The sequence below is a fragment of the Hyla sarda genome, chromosome 5 (genome assembly GCF_029499605.1).
Source record: "Hyla sarda isolate aHylSar1 chromosome 5, aHylSar1.hap1, whole genome shotgun sequence".
NCBI lineage: Eukaryota > Metazoa > Chordata > Amphibia > Anura > Hylidae > Hyla > Hyla sarda.
In genome coordinates this window covers 183,827,680-183,849,549 of record NC_079193.1, presented here as the reverse complement: position 1 = coordinate 183,849,549, position 21,870 = coordinate 183,827,680, and the positions used below count along the sequence as shown (strand labels likewise).

At 44.8% G+C, this 21,870-nt stretch overlaps 1 protein-coding gene across 2 annotated transcripts in view; it reads right to left on the bottom strand.

Moving 5' to 3' along the window:
* LOC130273673 (uncharacterized) overlaps nt 1-21,870 on the bottom strand; it is a gene marked incomplete in the record, with an annotated part of 157,308 nt that overhangs the window by 79,672 nt on the left and 55,766 nt on the right.

Below are 21,870 nucleotides of genomic sequence, written 5' to 3'. Positions count from 1 at the left end.
CAAGGAATATTTATAATTATAAGAATTTTTTTTTCCGTTGAAGGAAAAATTCATAAACAGTTATTCTCTGTCACATCCCTGAGCTAAGTAGTCCTCTCTACGCAGCAGCATGCCGTGTTTGCAGGCTTACAGTAGGGAATGCAACTTGGTAGAAAGATAAAAAGAATCCAAAATCTGTTATTTTTAACTACTTTATTATGAATGTAATTTGGTAGAGGTTTGGGAGTTGCAAAGTCTCTTTACATGGAAGCTGACAGCAGGGTCCCCCACACTAATCTATGTACACAGGTAAATGGTTCGGCTGACCCTGTTACAAACACTTCTTACCAGCCAAAAACCACTGCAGCTGCAGGAGATATACACTTGGTTGCTAATATGGCATTTATTTATTTTGGGGAGGGCTTTTGCTGTATGTTTAACAATTTCTTTCACCAGCTCCGGCCGATAACCCCTTCATAAATATTCATCCCCTCTTCCTCAGCACCTCTGAAGTGGGCAGTTATTGGTGGAAGGGGACAAAGTTATCGGCCAGAAAATGATTGCCCTGTGACCTGCTACTGTCTCATCTATATATTGGTATCACATTTTGCAGTAATCCTATATAGATCACTTTCCAGCAGCCTCCTCTTCACCACAGACAAAGTCTCAGCTTATTATTAGACCTAGTGGCCACACTGAAAACTGCAAGATTTAAGAATTATTACATAATATAGATCAGTGTTTCCCCAAGAAAACACTAAAGTTGCAAAACTACAATAAAAAAAAAAAAAAAAACACACACACGGATTCTTAAAAATATATGTTTAACCACTTAACGACGCAGGACGTAAATGTACGTCCTGGTGAGGTGGTACTTAACCCCTTCAGGACGGAGCCCATTTTGGCCTTAAGGACCGGAGCGTTTTTTGCACATCTGACCACTGTCACTTTAAACATTAATAACTCTGGAATGCTTTTAGTTATCATTCTGATTCCGAGATTGTTTTTTCGTGACATATTCTACTTTAACATAGTGGTAAATTTTTGTCGATACTTGCATCCTTTCTTGGTGAAAAATCCGTAAATTTGATGAAAAATTTGAAAATTTTGCATTTTTCCAACTTTGAAGCTCTCTGCTTGTAAGGAAAATGGATATTACGAATACATTTTTTTTTGGTTCACATATACAATATGTCTACTTTATGTTTGCATCATAAAATTGACATGTTTTTACTTTTGGAAGACACCAGAGGGCTTCAACGGTCAGCAGCAATTTTCCGATTTTTCACAAAATTTTCAAACTCAGTATTTTTCAGGGACCAGTTCAGGTTTGAAGTGGATTTGAAGGGTCTTCATATTAGAAATACCCCATAAATGACCCCATTATTAAAACTACACCCCCAAAAGTATTCAAAATGACATTCAGTCAGCGTTTTAACCCTTTAGGTGTTTCACACGAATAGCAGCAAAGTGAAGGAGAAAATTCACAATCTTCATTTTTTACACTCACATGTTCTTGTAGACCCAATTTTTTTATTTTTACAAGGGGTAAAAGGACAAAATGTTTACTTGTATTTGTAGCCCAATTTCTCTCGAGTAAGCACATACCTCATATGTCTATGTAAAGTGTTCGGCGGGCGCAGTAGAGGGCTCAGAAGGGAAGGAGCGACAAGGGGATTTTGGAGAGTACGTTTTTCTGAAATGGTTTTTGGGGGGCATGTTACCTTTAGGAAGCCCTTATGGTGCCAGAACAGCAAAAAAAAAAACACATGGCATACCATTTTGGAAACTAGACCCCTCGGGGAATGTAACATGGGATAAAGTGAACCTTAATACCCCACAGGTGTTTCACGACTTTTGCAAATGTAAAAAAAAAAAAAAAAAAAAAATTACCTAAAATGCTTGTTTTCCCAAAATTTTTTTATTTTTAAAAAGGGTAATAGCAGAAAATACCCCTAAAAATTTGAAGCCCAATTTCTCCCGATTCAGAAAACACCCCATATGGGGGTGAAAAGTGCTCTGCTGGCGCACTACAGGTCTCGGAAGAGAAGGAGTCACATTTGGCTTTTTGAACGCAAATTTTTCTCTGGGGGCATGCCGCATTTAGGAAGCCCCTATGGTGCCAGGATAGCAAAAAAAAACCACATGGCATACCATTTTGGAAACTAGACCCCTCGGGGAACGTAACAAGGGGTTAAGTGAACCTTTATACCCCACAGGTGTTTCACGACTTTTGCATATGTAAAAAAAAAAATTTTTTTTTTACCTAAAATGCTTGTTTTCCCAAAAATTTTACATTTTTAAAAAGGGTAAAAGCAGAAAATATCCCCCAAAATTTGAAGCCCAATTTCTCCCGAGTACGGCGATACCCCATATGTGACCCTAAACTGTTGCCTTGAAATACGACAGGGCTCCAAAGTGAGAGCGCCATGCGCATTTGAGGCCTAAATTAGGGATTGCATAGGGGTGGACATAGGGGTATTCTACGCCAGTGATTCCCAAACAGGGTGCCTCCAGCTGTTGCAAAACTCCCAGCATGCCTGGACAGTCAACGGCTGTCCGACAATACTGGGAGTTGTTTTGCAACAGCTGAAGGCTCCGTTCTGGAAACAGTGGCGTACCAGACGTTTTTCATTTTTATTGGGGAGGGGAGGGGGGCTGTGTAGGGGTATGTTTATACGTAGTGTTTTTTACTTTTTATTTTATTTTTTGTGTTAGTCTAGTGTAGTGTTTTTAGGGTACAGTCGCACGGGCGGGGGTTCACAGTAGTTTCTCGCTGGCAATTTGAGCTGCAGCAGAAAGTTTGCGGCAGCTCAAATTTGCAGCCAGATACTTACTGTAATCCTCCGCCCATGTGAGTGTACCCTGTACGTTCACATTGGGGGGGGGACATCCAGCTGTTGCAAAACTACAACTCCCAGCATGCCCGTTGGCTGTCGGTGACTGCTGAGAGTTGCAGTTTTGCAACAACTGTAGGCACACTGGTTATGTATCACTGAGTTTGTGACCTAACTCAGTGTTTCACAACCAGTGTGCCTCCAGCTGTTGCAAAACTACAACTCCCAGCATGTACGGTGCATGGTGTACGGTGACTGCTGAGAGTTGTAGTTTGCAACAGCTGGAGGCACACCGGTCGTGAAACACTGAGTTAGGTAAAAAAAAACTGAGTTTCACAACCAGGGTGCCTTCAGCTGTTGCAAAACTACAACTCTCAGCAGTCACCGACAGCCAACGGGCATGCTGGGAGTTGTAGTTATGCAACCAGCAGATGCACCACTACAACTCCCAGCATGCACTTTAGCTGTTTGTGCAAGCTGGGAGTTGTAGTTATACAACAGCTGAAGGTACACTTTTCCATAGAAAGAATGTGCCTCCAGCTGTTGCAAAACCATAAGTCCCAGCATGCCCATAAGGGAATGCTGGGAGTTGTGGTGGTCTGCCTCCTGCTGTTGCATAACTACAGCTCCCAGCATGCCCTTGTTGCATGCTGGGAGCTGTTGCTAAGCAACAGCAGGAGGCTGTCACTCACCTCCAACGATCCAGACGCTGCAGGTCAGTCCCGCCGCCGCAGCTGCTCCTGGGGCCCCGATCCCAACAGGGCGCCGGGGATCGGGGTCCCCAGCACCCGGGGTCGTCTTCCCGCACCCGCTCACGTCCTCCAGAAGAGGGGCGGAGCGGGTGCGGGAGTGACACCCGCAGCAGGCGCCCTGATTGGTCGGCCGACGAATCAGGGCGATCGTGAGGTGGCACCAGTGCCACCTCACCCCTGCAGGCTCTGGCTGTTCGGGGCCGTCAGAGACGGCCCCGAACAGCCAGTAATTCCGGGTCACCGGGTCACTGGAGACCCGATTGACTCGGAATCGCCGCAGATTGCTGGACTGAATTGATCTGCGGCGATCGCCGACATGGGGGGGGCATAATGACCCCCCTGGGCGATATGCCGGGATGCCTGAACGATTTCAGCAGGCATCCGGCTCCGGTCCCCAACCGGCTAGCGGTGGGGGCCGGAATTCCCACGGGCGTATGGATACGCCCTCGGTCCTTAAGGACTCGGGATTCAGGGTGTATCCATACGCCCTATGTCCTGAAGAGGTTAAAGGGGTATTCCAGGATTTTTTTTATTTGACTATGCTACAGGGGCTGTAAAGTTAGTGTAGTGTATAATATAGAGTCTGTACCTGTGTGTGACGGTTTTCTCACAATTCTTCTGTGATTATCACCCCAATATTTATTTTTAACAGCATACAAAATGACTGTTGTTTTTTCCCAGCTTGCAATGCGGCCGAGACCTGACTTACTAGTCAGCTGATGACAGGGAGCCATTTACGTCCTATACATAACCGTGAGCATTGGAGCGATGCTCGGGTCATGCACGTCAGGTCCCGGATGCTGATAGCAGCCAGGGACCCGCTGGTAATGGCCGACATCTGCGATAGCGCGGATGTACGCCATTAACCCCTCAGATGCCGTGATAAATACAGATCACAGCATCTGCAAAAGCACGGCACTTAATGTGGGCAATCAGATCGCCCGCAGTGCTGCTGCGGTGATCCGATCATCTGTAATGGCGGACAGAGGTCCCCTCACCTGCCTCCCGGCATCTTCTGCTCTGGTCTGAGATCGAGCAGACGATAATACTGATCAGTGCTAAGCCCTATGACTATTAAAGTGTAAAAATAAAAGTAAAAAAAATAAAAAAAGTGAAAAATCCCCTCCCCCAATATAAATGTAAATTGTTTGTTTTTCCCCATTTTACCCCCAAAAAGTGTAAAAAAAAATGTAAATAAAACATATTTGGTATCGCCGCATGCGTAAATATCCGAAATATTAAAATATAACATCAATTATCCTGTACGGTGAACGGCATGAATGTAAAAAAAAAAAAAGTCCAAAATTGCTGCTTTTTTTTATAACATTGATTAAAAATGTATTAAAAGTTTTATATATGCAAATGTGGTTCCCAAAAAAATAAAAAAAATTACAGATCATGGCACAAAAGAAATGAGCCCTCATACCGCCGCTTATATGGAAAAATGAAAAAGTTATAGGTCAGCAAAATAGAGATTTTAAACGCACTAATTTGGTTAAAAAGTTTGCGATTTTTTTTAAGCGGTATAATAGCAAAGTATTCCTTTTTAGTGGCTTCTGGCCACCCGCACTAGATTGCACCCCCAGAATCCCGCCCCCTTCATACTCACCCACCAACCAAGAGCCCCACGGATGCACGCAAACACGCCCGAACCAAAACTACAACTCCCAGCATGTTGCACCGTAACCTAAACTGTAGAACTATAAAGTGTAACATGCTGGGAGTTGTAGTTTTGGTTCGGGTCAGCTGCAGAGCTATAGGCTGCATCAGGGCATGCTGGGTGTTGTAGTTACTAACTGCAATTCCCAGTATTCCTTGACACAGCCTATGGCTCTGCAGCTGACACGAACCAAAACTACAACTCCCAGCATGTTATACAATAACCTTAACTGTACAGTGCAACACCCACACAACCATAGGCTGTATCAGGGCATGCTGGGTGTTGTAGTTATCTAGTAACTAAATGCAACGTAATGACACATAAATTAGAGTAAATAAAATGCACCACATAAACTGGAGAAGCAGAACGCCCCCCCCCCCCCCCCCCCCCAGTAACACAGCGGCGTTCAGTGGTTTCCAATCAAGACTCCATATATAAGTCCCTATGAAGACTGAAAAATAGTGATTAAAATATTTTAAGAAGTGCGTATATATGTGAATAAGCCCCTTTCCTAATAAAAGTCCCGATAAAAACTACAGATCACGTCACACAAGATTACCCTCATCCCTGTATATGGAAAAATTGGAGTTGTAGGGGTCAGATGGGGGAGGGGCTTGCCTCGGGTGTAAAAGAAGCTACAGCTCTCCCGCCGCTAATATCCTGGCATGCTGCGATCGCCGTGGCCGGCTATTAAACCATTAGATCACCGCTGTCTAAGTTGACAGCAGTGTCTAAAGGGATCTTATATCCATCCCTGGTGGTCTAGTGGGGTGGATCAGACTATTTTGGTTGAAATTATTTTATCTACCAGGACAAGTGGATTTTCTTGAGGGACAAGTAGATTGTGTTCCGCTTTAGTCCCTTGGACAAGTAGTTTTTTTTTATTTCCACGCCCCTGTCTTGTCAGGAAAGAATTATAAAATGATTACCCGATTTATTTAACATATGAGTCCATTGAGACTAGGGTTGCCACCTTTCTTGCAAAAAATAAAAAAAATACCAGACATGTTAATTTGCATAATTATAGATGCGTGACATCACAGGATACACATATGCAGGGGAAATTTTATCCTATACTGACCCCTATAACTTTTTTTTTTATTTCACCTTATATGGGCCTGTACAAGGGCTCATTTTTCTTGCACACAGATCTACATTTTTTTAAAGTACCATTTTTGTTTTGATGTGACTTTTTGACAGCTTTTTTATTTTTTTTATTTATTTATTAAATTCAGGAGTTGCAGTTAGTTACTAACTACAACTCCCAGCATGCCCTAATACAGCCTGTGGCTCAGCAACTACCCCAAACGAAAACTAGAACTCCCAGCATATTGGACTATATAGTATAGGTCTGTGTTTTCCAACCAGGGGTGCCTCCAGCTGTTGAAAAACTACAATTCCCAGCATGTCCTGATACAGCCTGTGGCTCAGCAACTACCCCAAACGAAAACTCAAACTCCCAGCATATTGGGCTATATAGTAATATATAGGTCTGTGTTTTCCAACCATGGGTGCCTCCAGCTGTTGCAAAACTACAACTCCCAGCATGCCCGGACAGACGTTGGCTCAGCAACTACCCCAAATGAAAACTAGAACTCCCAGCAGATTGGGCTATATAATAGTATATAGGTCTGTGTTTTCCAACCAGGGGTGCCTCCAGCTGTTGCGAAACTACAACTCCCAGCATGCCCTAATACAGCCTGTGGCTCAGCAGTTACCCCAAACAAAAACTAGAACTCCCAGCATATTGGACTATATAGGTCAGTGTTTTCCAACCAGGGGTGCCTCCAGCTGTTGCAAAACTACAACTCCCAGCATACCCGGACAGCCGTTGGCTGTCCGGGCATGCTGGGAGTTGTAGTTTTGCAACAGCTGGAGTCACTCTAGTTGGGAAATACTGGTATAGTATATGGTGCAACAACATTCCGGGAGTTGGAGGATTGGTTGGATAAATACCGGCCATTGCATTGCAGGTATTTTTAATATAAAAATATAAGCAGGGAGGCCAAAATACCGGCTGTGCTGGTAAAATACCGGCCAGGTGACAACCCAGCGGAGATGTGGGTATATGGGCAGGTCATTGCGGCTGCCATATTAACATACCTGGTGTGGAGGACCAGAGCAATAATCCATATTTCCCTCATATGGTGCACATGAGGAGAACCCTCAGCTACAACAAAGGGCTGGCTTCATGGATACATTTGTATAACGAGCCGGAGACTACAGCGACTTCCAGTCAGCCCCAGGAGCTGCACGCTACCTACAAGCACCACCCTGAAGTAACACACGATGGATTGTGTCATGGCCACCTAGGGCAATAAAATCCCACAGCGTGACATGCAGGACGCCTACTATCTGGTGCAGAGGCTGCACGGCGCACTCCGTCCTCATACTCACGTTATTGGTAGCACGGGCCTGTCGCTCAAAGCTTTCGATTCCCAGGAAACCGAGCGCTACTTCAGATGTACTACAGTAGCAGCTTCCTTACGTCATCAAAACCACGTGACATGTTCTACGCCGACTTCCTCACACGTGATGCGTTCTCGGAAGCTTCTTTATGACGACGCGATTTAGGGCATTACTGTCTGCCGCCAAATCAAGTGCAGTACCTATCATCAGCCACTAGATAGCAGCATAACATCACATAAGTGGTTATAGTTTCCTGACTGCTAGGTGGGGCCTCCGCTAACGACTGTGGTAGATGCTAAGACAACCTGACCATATCCCCATTGCACTAGGCAGCGTACGTTGGCTCATGCGCAATTGTTCAGGGGAGTCCGTAATAAGGCTGCATTCACACCTCGTTTTTGCAATACAGTTGCCGTATCCGGTTTGATTTAAAAAACCGTATCGAACCGTATTGCAAACCGTATACATAGACATTTCATTGTAAACCATATGCCAACCGTAGCATCAGGTTGTGTACGTTTTGCATCATTTACGGTTGTATACGGTTTTTACTGTACACCAAACCGTAGTCTACTACGTTTTTTTGTCCCGGTCAAAAACCGTATCCAACCTGTATACGGTTATTTTAAAATGAAGTTCTATGGTAACCGTATGTGCATACGGTTACATCCGGTTTGTACAATACAGTTTTTTATTTTTTTTATTTTTTTTTGGGGGGGGGGGGGGGGGATTTAATAGAAAGAAGAAGAACTTTATTTAAAATGTTGACAAACTTTAAAACCGTATATATTTTTTTTTTCAAGAAAAGCGTATTAAAACGTATGCAAACGTATATCCATTTTTAAACCGTATACAGTTTAAAAACGTGAGGAGGCATATACGTTTGCATATGTTTCGGTCTGGTTCAGTGACATACTTTTTTTAACAGAAACTGGATACGGCAACAGTATTGCAAAAACGAGATGTGAATGCAGCCTAACCTGTGTGCATGCAATTTACTACGAACTCCGGGTGCGTATTTAGGCTGCGTTCACACGGCCATCTAGACCCGTCCTGTTCTTCTCCCGTCAAAATTTAAAACGGATCCGTTTGGATCCGTTTTTGTTCGGTTAATAAACCAAAAATTTTTTTATTATTAAAGGCTCATCTGTTTTCCATAGACTTCAATGTTAAATTTACCGTACTTTATCCGTTTTTTCTTCTGTTTTTTGGACGGAAGAAAAAATACAGCATGTGCCGTTTTTTCTGCCGTAAAAAAAAACGGAAATGAGCGCAGACTGATGCAAGCGGATTGTAAAAGAGTCCCATTGACATGAATGGGATTTTTTTTAAACCGTTTTGAATCCGTTTACAGCCTGCAAAAAAGGAAACAAAATGGGGACAGACGGCCATGTGAACGCACCCTTAGAGTACATAGCGTAGTGTAGCAGGCGGGGACAGAGGGAGACCAGCGAAGGGTTAGGCTGCTTTCACACTATAACATTAATCCGTTAAAAGATCCGTTATAAACGTCCGTTAGGGTGCGTTCACACAGCTGTTTACCCCTGTTCCTTTAAAAAAAAAAAAAAACGGATAGAAACGGCTGGTCAAACTGGTATCCATTTTGAACCGTTTTTTAATCCGTTTTTTTTATATGAAAAATCAGACTCCTGCAGCCAGGACTACTACTACTTCCATCATAGAACAGACTTGTTTCCATGGTGGGAGTAGTAGCTCCTGGCTGCGGGAGTCTGCTGGAGTAGTGCTACAGTAGTGCTTGTACTACTAAGCCATCATGGAACAGACTCTGTTCCATGATGGGGGTAGTAGTACAGGGGCTGAGGGATTGATCGCACCAGGTCTCACTTCTGAGACCCGATCCAATCAGAAGTTATTAAGTAGGGGAGCGGGTGGCATGGTCTGCAACCCTGCGATGTACACAATGTATTTTACTTTCATTTTTAAATTCCTTGCAGGGAGCTCTGAATGGCCCGTACTGAGGAGCCAATCAGGGCTCCCTGCAGGGATTTTAAAATGGACAATGTATATTAAAAGCGCTGGGGCGGGGGCAAGATATAAAGCGCTATATATCAAGCCCCCCAGCACATTTATAGAGATATAACCCCCGTCAGTGCAAAAATATATACCCCCGCAGTGTATATATGTGATCCCCCGCAGGTGCATTTATAATTATATACCCCCGCTGGCGCAATTATCAATATAGACTGGTACATATGTCATTAATGCAGCGCTATCTGTGAAAAGCATTTTACACGCAGAGCATCGCATCAGCCGCCGCTGGCACGATGCTGCTGATAGAATGCTATTAATACATAGCGCTTCAGGGGCATATTATATAGAAGTGCTGTGGGGGTCAGATATATAGTATTATCTGGCCCCCACAGCACTTCTGTATAATATGCCCCTGCAGCGCTATGTATGAATAGTATTCGATCAGCAGCATCGTGCCGGCGGCGGCTGGTGCGATGCTCTGCATGTAAAATGCTTTTCACAGATAGCGCTGCATTAATGACCTATGCACCAGCGGGGGGTCACATAAATGCGCTGGCAGGAAGTATATACAGTAACCCCCCGACATGCGATGGCCCCGACATATGATAAAATCGACATACGATGGCCTCTCAGAGATGCCAGCATTGACATACGATGCTTTTATATGTCGGGGCCATCGCATTAACTGCTATCCGGATAGCAGTTTAAGCATGCCGGACAGGTTCGCTTACCTATTCCCGCTGCTGCGGGTCCACTTCGCGATCCTCCGGCATCTTCTGCATCTTGTCCGGGCCTCGCTTTCTGGCATCGTTATTACGTGACTACGCACGCCGCGCCGGCGCAGCAGCGTAATAACGTCACCAGAAAGCGAGGCCCGGACCCTGCAGAAGATGCGGAAGAAGCCGGAGGATCGCGAAGAAGACACCAGAGCAGCGGGACAGCATCAGGAGCCCCTTGGACAGCATCGGGAGTGGTGAGGACACGGTCCGGAGCAACGGGGACAGGTGAGTACAGCTTCCTATACTTTACATTGCACGGATCCCTCAACATACGATGGATTCGACAAACGATGGGTCGTTTGGAACAAATTACCATCGTATGTTGAGGGACCACTGTATATTGATAATTGCGCCGGCAGGGGGGGGGGTATATAATTATATATGCGCCTGCGGGGGGGTCACATATATACACTGCGGGGGTTATATTATAAATGCGCCGGGGGGGCACATATATATACTGCGGGGGTATATATTATTGCGCTGGCGGGTTATATCTTTATAAATGCACTGGGGGGCTAGATATATAGCGCTATATATCTTGCCCCCCCCCACAGCGCTTTTAATATACATTGTCCACTTTAAAATCCCTGCAGGGAGCCCTGACTGGCTCCTCAGTACCAGCCATTCAGAGCTCCCGGCGGGGAATTTAAAAATTAAAGTAAAATACATCGGTTCTCATTTACTAAGAGTGTTGGGTTTATCTCTGAGTGTTTCTTGATTTACTCCGTGTATTTTTCTCCCTGATTTACTTATGTGTCGCACGGGAAAAATTTTTGTGTCGCACGGGTTGGAAATTGTGTCGCAAGGTAAATTGTATATATGTCCCCCGCACAGCGCAATCATATACCCCCAGCAGCGTGCGTGCGTGTATGTATATATATATATATATATATATATGCCCCCCGCACAGCGCTATCATATACACACCGCAGCGCATGTAGATATATATTATATATGCCCCCCACACAGCGCATCTATACACATATGCCTCTGAAGCGCTATCAATGACTAATGCTTGTCAGTGATAGCGCTTCAGAGGCATGTGTGTATAGAAGCGAAGTGGGGACTAAACATATAGCGTTATCTGCCCCATCGCCTCCCCCATCCCCGGTGTTATAATTACCTGTTCCCGGGGTCCGCAATCCTTCTGGCTCCGGCGCTGTTGCTGTGCGCTGCGCAATGACGAGTGACGTCCCCAACGCGACGTCATCGTCAGTGCGCACAGTGACAGCGCACACCAACAGCGCAGGAGCCAGAAGGATTGCGGACCCCGGGAACAGGTAATTATAACACCGGGATGGGGGAGGCGATGGGGCAGCTGTGGTGGTTGTACTCTGGAGGATTGTGTATAGAAGCGAAGTGGGGACCAGATAACGCTATAGGTTTGGCCCCCACTTCATTTCTATACACATATGCCTCTGAAGCGCTATCACTGACAAGCATTAGTCATTGATAGCGCTTCAGAGGCATATGTGTATAGATGCGCTGTGCGGGGGGCATATATAATATATATCTACATGCGCTGCGGTGTGTATATGATAGCGCTGTGCGGGGGGCATATATATATATATATATATTTATATATACATGCGCTGCTGGGAGCTTATGATTGTGCTGTGCGGGGGGCATATATAATATATCTACATGCGCTGCGGTGGGTATATGATAGCGCTGTGCGGGGGGCATATATATATATATCTACATGCGCTGCCCGAGAGCTTATGATTGCGCTGTGCGGGGGGCATATATATCTACATGCGCTGCCGGGAGCTTATGATTGTGCTATGCGGAGGGCATATATAATATATATCTACATGCACTGCGGTGGGTATATGATAGCGCTGTGCGGGGTGGCATATATATACCTACATGAGCTGCCGGGAGCTTATGATTTCGCTGTGCGGGGGGGGGGGCATATATATCTACATGCGCTGCCGGGAGCTTATGATTGCGCTGTGCTGGGGGGCATATATATCTACATGAACTGCCGGGAGCTTATGATTTCGCTGTGCGGGGGGGCATATATATCTACATGCGCTGCCGGGAGCTTATGATTGCGCTGTGCTGGGGGGCATATATATCTACATGCGCTGCCGGGAGCTTATGATTGCGCTGTGCTGGGGGGCATATATATCTACATGCGCTGCCAGGAGCTTATGATTGCGCTGTGCTGGGGGCATATATTATAAATATATACAGTGATCTCTAAACTTACAATGGCCTCAATATACAATAGTTTCAACATACAATGGTCTTTTCTGGACCATTGTAACTTGAAACCAGACTCAACATACAATGCTATGGAATCTGCAAAAGTGTCAAGGGCTGTTAGACCCGACCAATCAGAATGGACTGACTGGTGTCTGGTAGCACCCCCTACAGTACAGGGTGGTACTACATGTTCTGTACTCTTTTCCTGTGCCAGGGTTAACTGCTCCTTTGGACACCAGGTGAGGGCAGCTCCATTTTACTTTTTTTTTTAGAACACTGTATGTACTTGTACAGGACCCTGAAGAAGCTTCTTTCTTCTACATAGACCAGTGTTTCCCAAAGAGGGTGCCTCCAGCTGTTGCAAAACTACAACTCCCAGCATGCCCGGACAGGCTTCGGCTGTCCAGGCATGCTGGGAGTTGTAGTTTTGCAACAGCTGGAGGCACCCTCTTTGGGAAACACTGAAATAGACAGTGATTACAGCTCCCAGAAGATCTTTCTCACTTTTATATGTATATAGGACTTGCTTTATCTGTATTAGTTATCTACTTATTTATCTTTAATCCTCACTTTTTCCTATTTTTGGATGACATTTTGGGGGCTTTAGAACCAATTACCAGGTTTCCATAGAGTTAAGGTCTCAGCATACAATGGTTTCAACATACAATGGTCGTCCTGGAACCAATTAATATTGTAACTTGAGGGACCACTGTATATCTACATGTACTGCAGTGGGAAACAAGACATATAGCGCAGCAGGGGGCAAGATATATAGAAGCTGTGGGGAGCCAGACATATACATCCCCCTCCCCCCAGCAATTCTATATATCTTTCCCCACTGCAGCTATTCTATTTGAGAACCCCGCCGGGATCCCTGAATGGCCGGTACTGAAGAGCCATTCAGGGATCCCGGCGGGGTTCTCAAATAGAAGAGCTGCGGTGGGGAAAGATATATAGAATCGCTGGCGGGGAATTTGAAAATGAAAGTAACATACATTGTACATCGCTGGGGAGCGGAGCACGCTGCCCGCTCCCCTGCTTAATAACTTTTGATCGGATCGGGTCTTAGAAGTGAGACCCGATACGATCAACCCCTTAGCCCCTACACTACTACCCCCAACATGGAACAGACCCTGTTCCATCATGGGGGTAGGATTCACTCGGTTTTCAGTAATTTCCCGACAGCTCTGAGCTGTCGGGTTTTGGTGAAGAAAAATTCACAGGTTTTCCTGTGAGTTTTTCATCATACTCCGAGTGTTTTTTCTTTTTTGTCGGGAACACGCCCCTTTTTGGGATAACCACGCCAATTTTGACGGGTTTAAAAAACACTCGGAGTGATGACATGGGCTATGCTCAAATTTATAGATCCCAAGGATCAATGACCCAAGTGAGGGGTGAACTAAACAAACGTTTAATATATACCACAACTCAGTCCATTTGGACTAAGTAAGAAAGTCCACTTTTTATCCCTCACTGAAAATAATAAAACGTAACCTTTATTGACTAGAAAATAATAGTACTGTTTATGAGCTGATACTGAATTAAAAGCCCAGCATCACAATTGCATCTGATATGTGTGTTTGTGTCCATTTGGACGAACATTGGAGTTGAGGACCCAGTACACGTGCAGCGTGTACTTGTCATTAGTGCTGATGCTGATAATAAAATTCCTCACAATGCCCCCCCCCCCCCCCCCCTAACATGTTTCGTCACATCTGTGACGTCTTCAGAGGTTAATGGTCATTTGCAATTGTGATGCTGGGCTTTTAATTCAATACCAGCTCATAAACAGTACTATTATTTTCTAGTCAATAAAGGTTAAGTTTTATTATTTTCAGTGAGGGATAAAAAGTGGACTTTCTTACTTAGTCCAAATGGACTGAGTTGTGGTATATATTAGACATGGGCTACGCGACACAAATTTTGTCGCACAACCAGACAAAAAAAGCCGGCAAATGAGGGCTATAGTGTACATCTCAGGGTTGCAGACCATGCCACCCGCTCCCCTGCTTAATAACTTCTAATCGGATCGGGTCTTAGAAGTGACTTAGAATCCCTCAGCCCCTGTACTACAACCCCCATCATGGAACAGAGTCTGATCCATGATGGGGATAGTAGTACAAACACTAATGTAGTCCCACCAGACATCGGCATACTCCCGCAGCCGGGGAATTACTACTCCCATCATGGAACAGACTTGTTTCCATGATGGGAGTAGTAGTAGTTTCACAACACTGTAGGAGTCTGCTGATATCACCTCTTCTGAGCATGCTCAGATGTAATTACGGATATTTTAAACTCGGGTGCAAACGGATGACATTAAAGGTTCATCCATTTGCCATAGACTTCAATGTTAAAATTATGATGTCTATGTTTTCTTCACGGAAGAAAAAATACTGCATGTGCCATTTTTTTCTTCCATGAAAAAAACGGAAATGAGTGCAGACGGGTGTAAACGGGTGCACACGGATGTAAACAGATTGCAAAAAAATCCCATTGACATGAATGAACCGTTTTTAATCCGTTTACAGTCTGCAAAAACGGAACTGAAACAGGGATAAAAAAAAAACGGGGACAGACGGCCGTGTGAACAGGCCCTTAGAAAAGCTTTAAAAACAGATGTTAAATGTCTGTTAGGCTTCTTTCACACTATGAAGTTGACCCTTTATTATTAAACGTCCGTTTTCTGTGTAAAAAAACGCATGTTTAATAACGGATGAAATAACGGGTGCTTACAGCTGAATAAATATTCATCCGTTAAGACCCCCTTATCCCTCATGTATGGCCGAACACCTCTGCCTACAGACTCCCACAGCCGGGACTACTATTAATCCCATCATGGACCAGACTTGTTTCCATGATGGAAGTAGTAATTCCCTAGCTGCGGGAGTCTGCAAACAGCTGGGGAGGCTACATTAGTGTTTGTACTACTACCCCTATCATGGAACAGAGTCTGTTCCATGATGGGGGTTGTAGTACAGGGGCTGAGGGATTGATCGCACTGGGTTTCACTTCTGAGACCCCATGCGATCTGAAGTTATTAAGCAGGGGAGCGGGCGGCAAGCTCCGCAACCCTGCGATGTATCAGTGTATTTTAACTTTCATTTTTGAATCCCCCGCGGGGAGCCCTGAATGGCCAGTACCGAGGAGCCAATCAGGGCTCTCAGTGGGAGATTTAAAAATGAACATTGTGAGTAGAAGGGCCATATGTATATTAAAAGCGCTGTGGGGGCAGACTCTGTTCCATGATGGGGGTAGTAGTACAAACACTAATGTAGCCTCCCCAGCTGTCTGCAAACTCCCACAGCTAGGGAATTACTACTCCCATCATGGAAACAAGTCTGTTCCATGATGGGAGTAGTAGTAGTCCCTCAGCACTGCAGGAGTCTGCTGATGTCACCTCTTCTGAGCATGCTCAGTAAAATTAAGGACGTTATTATAACAGGCATTAACGGGTATATTAACTAACGTATGTCAGCCATAGACTTTAATGTTATAAATAACGGACGTTAATTTACGTTTCTTGTGACGGGCAAAAAATTTGTGCATGTCACGTTATTTCTCCCGTCACAAATAACATCCGTTATTCATGACGGGCTATAACAGGTCATAACGTGTAATATAAAAACACCATAGACTTGAATGGGGTTGTTTAACGCACGTTTAAAATGGCTTTTCGAACGGGCGTTTATAACGGGTGAACTTCTATAGTGTGAAAGGAGCATTACAAAATCCCATTCAGGTCTATGGGATTTTTTGATTATCCGTTATGACCCGTCATGAATAACGGACGTTAATTGTGACAGAAGAAAAAACTGCACATGCACTAATTTTTCTTACGGGTAAATTAACGGCCGTTATTTTTAACATTGAAGTCTATGGCAAACAGATGAGCCTTTATGTCATCCGTTTGCACCTGGTTTATAATATCCGTTATTACTTCTGAGCATGTTCAGACGAGGTGACATCAGCAGACTCCTGCAGTGCTGAGGGACTACTACTACTCCCATCATGGAACAGATTTGTTTCCATGATGGGAGTAGTAGTTCCCTGGCTACAGGAGTCTGCCGGTGGTAGGGGAGGCTACATTAGTGTTTGTACTACAACCCCCATCATGGAACATACTCTGTTCCATGATGGGGGTTGTAGTACAGGGGCTGAGGGATTGATCACACCAGGTTTCACTTCTGAGACCCGATGCAATTAGAAGCTATTAAACAGGGGAGCGGGCGGCATGCTGCGCTCCCGTGATGTACGATGTATTTACTTTCATTTTTAAATTTCACGCTGGGAGCCCTGAATGGTCGGTACTGAGGAGCCATTCAGGGCTCCCGGCGGGATTTTGTAAATAGCAGTGCTGCGGTGGGGAAAAGATATATAGAATCGCTGGGGGGTATATATCTTGCCCACACAGCGCTTCTATATATCTTGCCCCCGGCAGCGCTATGAATGAAAAGTATTATACAGCAGTGCATCTGGCCGGCCTGCGCTGCTGTAGAATACTTTTCATTTATAGTGCTGCCAAGGCATTTGATTATAGAAGCGCTGTGGGGGCCAGACATATGGATATATGTCTGACCCCTGCAGCGCTATGAATGACAAGTATTCTTTCAGCAGCACATTGCGCCGGCCAGATGCGCTTCTGTAGAATAGCGCTGCCGGAGGCTCATGATAGCTCTGCGGGGAGAACATATATAAATGCGCTGCAGGAGAGCATATATAACTACATATATAAATGCGCTGCGGGGGGGGGGGAAGATATATAACTGCACTGCGGGGGGAACATATATAAATGCGCTGCAGGGGGGGCAGCATATATAGAAGCGCTGTGGGGGCAAGATATATACCCCCCCCCCAGCGATTCTATATATCTTTCCCCACCACAGCACTTCTATTTGAAAACCCCGCCAGGAGCCCTGAATGGCTCCTCAGTACCGGCCATTCAGGGCTCTCCCCAGGGGATTTAAAAATGAAAGTTAAAACACCATACATCGCAGGGGAGTAGAGCATGCCGCCCGCTCCCGTTTAATAACTTCTAATCGCATTGCGTCTCAGAAGTGAGACCTGGTACGATCAACCCCCATCATGTAATAGAGTCCATTATACATCCGTTTTTACACACAAAACGGATGTTTAATGATGGATGAATGCTCATAGTGTGAAAGGAGCCTATGAGCATTTATCCGTTATTAAATATGTTTTTTGTGTAAAAACGGATGTATAATAACTGGGGCTGGTGCCGTGGCTGAAAGCTAGAGATGAGCGAACTTACAGTAAATTCGATTCGTCACGAACTTCTCGGCTCGGCAGTTGATGACTTATCCTGCGTAAATTAGTTCAGCCTTCAGGTGCTCCGGTGGGCTGGAAAAGATGGATACATTCCTAGGAAAGATTCTCCTAGGACTGTATCCACCTTTTCCAGCCCACGGGAGCACCTGAAAGCTGAACTAATTTATGCAGGAAAAGTCATCTACTGCCGAGCCGAGAAGTTCGTGACGAATCGAATTTACTGTAAGTTCGCTCATCTCTACTGAAAACGTCACCATGCCGCTCAGCCTATCGCCGGCCTAGTCGGGACTTCGCTGCGGCCGGTGATTGGCTGAGTGCAGTATGACTCGCCAACCAACGGCAACCAGGAAGAGGATCGCGGCGGAGGACGGACCGGTTACCGGAGGCACCGGGGGAGAGAAGGAAGGTATGCACCTGTTTATTTTTTTTTTTTTTTTACTGCCGGCAGTATAGACGATAATATTCCTATTCCGGAGTTCTCCTTTAAGGGCTCCCAGTGGGGTTTTTAAAATGATTGTGAGTGGCAGCGGGGTCATATGTATATTAACCCCTTAAGGACTCAGCGTTTTTCCGTTTTTGCATTTTCGTTTTTTCCTCCTTACCTTTAAAAAAAATCATAACTCTTTCAATTTTGCACCTAAAAATCCATATGATGGCTTATTTTTTGCGCCACCAATTCTACTTTGTAATTACATCAGTCATTTTACCCAAAAATGTATGGCGAAACATAAAAAAAATCATTGAGAGACAAAATTGAAAAAAAAAAACACCATTTTGTAACTTTTGGGGGCTTCCGTTTCTACACAGTACATTTTTCGGTAAAAATTACACCTTATCTTTATTCTGTAGGTCCATACGATTAAAATGATACCCTACTTATATAGGTTTGATTTTGTCGTACTTCTGGAAAAAATCATAACTACATGCAGGAAAATGTATATGTTTAAAATTGTCCTCTTCTGACCCCTGTAACTTAATTTTTCTGCGTATGGGGCGGTATGAGGGCTAATTTTTTGCGCCGTGATCTGAAGTTTTTAGCGGTACCATTTTTGCATTGATAGGACTTATTGATCGCTTTTTATTCATTTTTTCTTGATATAAAAAGTGACCAAAAATGCACTATTTTGGACTTTGGAATTTTTTTGCGCGCATGCCATTGACCGTGCGGTTTAATTAACAATATATTTTTATAATTCGGACATTTCCGCACGCGGGGATACCACATATGTTTATTTTTATTAACACTTTTTTTTTATGGGAAAAGAAGTGATTCAAACTTTTAATAGGGAAGGGGTTAAATGATCTTTATTAACTTTTTTTTTATGCAATGTTATAGCTCCCATAGGGACCTATAACACTGCACACACTGATATTTTACATTGATCACTGGTTTCTCATAGGAAACCAGTGATCGATGATTCTGCCGCTTGACTGCTCATGCCTGGATCTCAGGCACTGAGCAGTCATTCGGTGATCGGACAGCGAGATCACCGAGATCCTGTAAGCTGTTCGGGATGCCGAGATTTCACCGCGACTATCCCGAACAGCTCCCTGAGCTAACCGGCATGCTTTCACTTTCACTTTAGACGCGGCGTTCAACTTTGAACGCCACGTCTGAAGAGTTAACAGCGCGCGGTAGCGCGATCAATGCAGCGCGCTATTAGCCACGTGGCCCCGCGTTATAGATCGGGAGCGGACTCATGACGTACCGGTACGTCATGAGTCGGCAGACATAATGCCTATATATCTATCCCCCCGCAGCACATTAATAAATATATAACCCCCCTCCGGCGCATTTCTAATGTGCCCACTGCAGCCGTTAATAAAGTTATGACCCCCCCCCCGCGGCGCATTTGTCATATTATGCCAGTGCTGCGCTATATGTGAAAAGTATATTTATTAGCAGCGCATAGTGCCAGCGGCCGGCGAGCCCGATGATGCTGATACACTACTTTTCATTCATAGCGCTATAGGGGCATATTTGTATAGAAACGCTTGGGGGGGGGGGGGGGGGGCTTTTCTAATGGATGTTTATAACGGATCTTTTAATGGAACAACTTTATAGTGTGAAAGGGGCCTTAGCGTACTTTAACATCAGTGTAGCGTAGCTTGGGTTTTAAAGTGAAAGGACATAGGTTAGGTTTTAAAGAAAAGAGACTACAACTCCCAGCAAACCCAAGCAGCTTAAGGCTGTCCAGGCATGTTGGAAGTTGTAGTTTTGCAGGTTTTGCAGTAAAGGGACAACAACTCCCAGCATGCCCAGACAGCTAAAGGCTGTCCAAGCAGGATGGGAGTAGTAGTTTTACACAGGTAGAAAGTAGTTAGCGTAGTGTAGTGTTAGCGCAGTTTTACACCAATATAGCATAGTGTAGTTTTTAAACAAGTTTAGAGTAGTTAGTGTAGCGTAGTGTAGTTTTACACACATGTAGCGTAGTTTTACACAGGTGTAGTGTAGTTAGCCTAGCGTAGTGTTAACGCAATTTTACACCAGTGTAGCATAGTTTTACACAAGTGTAGCGTAGTTAGTGTTAGCTAAACTACACCTGTGTAAAACTGTGCTAACTTTAGTTTTACAGGCAGATAAAACGTAGTTTAGAGAGTGTAGCACAGGGTGTAGCTTAGCTTAGTCATACAGTAAAGGGGCTACAACTCCCAGCATGCCCAGACAGCCAAAAGCTGTCCAGGCAGGATGGGAGTTGTAGCTTTGCAACAGTACTCTACTACGTTAATGTAGTAGGCAATTGCACTCTACTACATTAATGTAGCAGAGACCATTGCGCTCTGCTACATTGACGTAGCAGAGGCAAGTACGTCCTTGTACGTTAAAGTAGCAGAGGTAGTTGCGCTGTTAAGTTAATGTAGCAGGGGCATTACGCTCTGCTACGTTAATTTAGCAGAGGCGAGCGGGCCCTGAGCTGTGCTAGTTAGTTGATTAGGGTATACAGCCATCTATATAGATCAGAAAACCACTTACCCACCTCCATTCCTGCTCTGGCACTAGACGTGGAGTAACACAGGAAGATGACAGAGCTGAGACGGGGGTGGTAAGTTAGGCTCTCCTGGGGGAGAATACCCAAAAATGTACTAACCCATTTTTTTTTGAGTTTTTCTTCTCTTCTCGTTTTAGATATGTGAATGTGGAGGACTATGTGGACTACGACGATGACCTGCAATTTTTTTTTCTTTAATAAAATGGTTAACAAGGGCTGAAGGGTTTTTCCTAACAAAATTTTTTTAACTTATGTGTGTGTATTTTTTTAAATTACTTTTCAGGCTTAGTAGTGGAAGCCGTCTAATAGACGGAGTCCATCACTAAGCCGGGGTTTAACGTTAGCCCCAAAAAACAGCTATCGCGAACCCCAGTTATTACCCTGGTACCCATCGTCACAGGGGTGCCGGGAAGAGCCGATACCAACAGGCCCAGTGCGCCAAATATGGCGCTCTTGGGCATAGGCAGTAACAGGCTGGTGTTATTTAGGCTGGGGAGGGCCAGTGATAATGGTCCTCGCTCACCCTGGTGACGTTAGGCCATTGCTGTTTGGTTGGTATCTGGTTGAGAATGAAAAGACGGGTAACCCCACACTTTTTTTTTTCTTTCTTTATGGGAAAAAAAAAATGTGTGTGGTTCCGTCTCCTCATGCTTAGCCAACCTAATAGCAACAGCCTGATGTTACCAGGGTTGTTACCATTATTACTGGCCCTCCCCAGCCTAAATAACGCCAGCCTGTACCGCCTAGGCCCAGAAGCCCCATATTTGCCACTCTGGGCCTGTTGGTATCGGCTCTTCCCAGTACCCCTGTGGCGGTGGGTAGTGGGGTAATAACTGGAAGTTAGCTATAGCTGTTTTGGGGGCTAACGCTAAGCCCGGCTTAGTAACTGACTCTACCACTAGTAAGCCTGATAAGTCATGAAAAAAAAAACACACTCAAGTTAAAACTTTTATTAGGAAAAACACTCCCCCT